Source organism: Petaurus breviceps, unplaced genomic scaffold (assembly GCF_028583685.1).
Source record: "Petaurus breviceps papuanus isolate PSGF00001 unplaced genomic scaffold, PetGlider_PUasm1.0 171, whole genome shotgun sequence".
In the NCBI taxonomy this organism is placed as follows: Eukaryota; Metazoa; Chordata; class Mammalia; order Diprotodontia; family Petauridae; genus Petaurus; species Petaurus breviceps.
Window position 1 is genome coordinate 19,243,618 of NW_027185754.1, and position 2,366 is coordinate 19,245,983.

Below are 2,366 nucleotides of genomic sequence, written 5' to 3' on the forward strand. Positions count from 1 at the left end.
GATAGAGAGAGCTGTCCTTGGAGTCAGAAAGATCTGATTTCAAGTCCTGCCTCTGACATACTAGATGTGTACAGTGTGGGCAAGTTACCTAACTTGACCATCCCCCATCCCCACCAAAGAAACTAAAAAGCCAGGAAAACCCCATACAAATTATAGATGAGTTCCCAATCAACATCAATAGAGGGATTCCCACACGGAGAGCTATAGTATATACTGGTCTGGACTAGAAAATTCTTTGTGGGGTAGACCCAGCCCCTTCACAGGTCTGCAGAGGCCACATGTAACCTTCAGGCTGCAGGTTGCCCACTCCTAAACCATAGTTATTATGGGCCCCAGGCAGGAGGTCAAAGAGAGCCTGAGTACTCATGGATCATAGATCCACGAAGGGATCTTAATTGAGAATCTTCCAGAAAATGAAACGGAGACGGAAGAAAATGGTGACTTGTCAACCAGAGCTAAAATTCGAACCCACGTCCTCTGACTCCAAAACCATGAGATTGCACCACGGTCTGTTTGGAGGAAGGAAAAACAAAAGCAAAGCAAAACATTACCAAAACTAAAAAATCTTTCCCTCCTGCCACCTTTAGGGTTAATGCCAATTAAGTTGCAGTTAGGGTGTGCAGCTGCCCTATAAATCAGCTGGGAACACGCGCTCCCGGACGATCTTAAATAGCAGATTAAAATCCAATTAGCGAGGACTTTTGGCCCAAAGGTACCCGGAGGTCTGTTTTCAAAACGTCGCGGCAAGCAGAGGCAGAGGGGAAGGGGACCTCTGCCCGGACCGTCCGGGAGTCTGTCCCTCCCCACTCGGCTCTATTTGGGGAGCAGCGACCTGTCGTGCTCAGTCACTGCAACTGCTCGGGCAAAATCCGGGAACCGAATAAAATGTGTTTGCAAATTATAAATCACTCCAAGCAGCGATATGAGCCTGGCCATAATCTGGTGTCTAAACTCGCTAATAGCTCTTCCTTCCCGGGAGAGACAGCGCACACACATGCGCGGCCCGTTAACAACACCCAGCCCGGCGTTATTTCATTGGGCAGGAGGGAGGGAAGGCCTGACCAGGAACTGCGGGGCTAAGGGAGCCCGGCGTGCACATTGAGAAGTTTACCATCAATCTCGGTTTCCTCATCAGCCAGACGAGGTGCAGGAATCCCGGGGCGGGGGAGGCGCCGAGTGCTCGGTTGGGCTGGAGCCGGGGACGCCTTGTGCAGCCCCGTGACAGCAGGGAAGGCTCACTAGCTGCTCAGAGAGCCAGAAGCGTTTCTTCTGCCGCAAGGTTCTGCTGTCAAATGCCTCTAGGGAGGAAGGAGTGAGGTTCTGAGTAGAGGGCTGGGGAGGTGGTCCCAGATGAGGACTGAAAGGCAGAATACCTGCCTTGGGCTTGAGGGTGAAGTTCCCGGGAAGTTTCTGATAAGATGAGGAGCTGGCTGGGGGTGATACGGAGCCCACCTTGGGACTGTGGTCAGGTGGAAGCTAGGTCAGTCTTGTTTCTCCAGATCAGGGTAGGGATTGTCTCATGTTTTCCCCTACCTACCTGTATCTCCTCGAGCAGTGCCTGACACAGAGTAGGCACTAACCGAAATGCTTATTGGCTGATTGATTGACCCCTGTGTTTTCACTGTCAGGCTGTGTCTCAGGGCAAGAGCCTGAATTATAGTCACTTCAGGAAACCACATTTTTCAAAGGGTCCTCCATAATGAATATGTCAGCTACCCTACCTCTGAAGGCCTGTGTTTGAAACACATATATGATATGTACTAGTTGTGTGACCTTGGGCAAATTTCTCTTAAGACTTCATTTCCTCATCTGTAAAATGGGGCCAGCCGTCCCTGCCCTGCCTCTCTCCTATAAATGTAGTTTGGAAGAAGTGAGAGACTAAGATGTGAAAACAATTTGTAAACAGGTCAGGTTTTTATTGTTGCTGTTGAGGATGATCTCTAACACCTAGAACTGCTGCTGAGGTGGGAGATCCAGCTAAATCTAATCATACCTAGGGAACTCCAGAACAACAATTATGCTGATAATCCATGAACAGAAAACTCACTTGGGCCTTAGTGATCTGCCTGTTTTGGCCAGGAATGGGGTTTGTAAAGGGCTGGAGAAATCCTGATAATCCCTTTCAGGGCTCTGTTTCACTTTCTAAATAGATGAGCTCAATACTCTATGCTTTAGACTCCCCAGGGCCCTCTCCAGGCACAATTTTGGTGGGAGGAGAAGCTTATCTTTGGATCACTTCTTTTCTTGCCCCTCAACCCACTTTCAGCAATTTCTCCTCCTCCACTGCAGACCTTCCCTTTTCAGAGGCCTTAGACTTACTCTTTCTTTCTTTCTTTCTTTCTTTCTTTCTTTCTTTCTTTCTTTCT

At 48.9% G+C, this 2,366-nt stretch overlaps 2 long non-coding RNA genes across 2 annotated transcripts in view; one reads left to right on the top strand and one right to left on the bottom strand.

Annotated features, from left to right (window-relative positions):
• Positions 1-370: 370 nt before the first annotated feature.
• The window catches only part of LOC138157138 (uncharacterized), a 5,406-nt gene continuing 3,410 nt past the window's right edge, over positions 371-2,366 (bottom strand). The window contains exons 2-3 of the long non-coding RNA XR_011167311.1: positions 1,112-1,298; positions 371-509 (exon numbers count right to left, since the gene is read on the bottom strand). This is a non-coding gene — a long non-coding RNA (uncharacterized lncRNA). The remainder of the gene's footprint in view (positions 510-1,111; positions 1,299-2,366) is intronic.
• The window catches only part of LOC138157139 (uncharacterized), a 7,057-nt gene continuing 5,843 nt past the window's right edge, over positions 1,153-2,366 (top strand). The window contains exon 1 of the long non-coding RNA XR_011167312.1: positions 1,153-1,279. This is a non-coding gene — a long non-coding RNA (uncharacterized lncRNA). The remainder of the gene's footprint in view (positions 1,280-2,366) is intronic.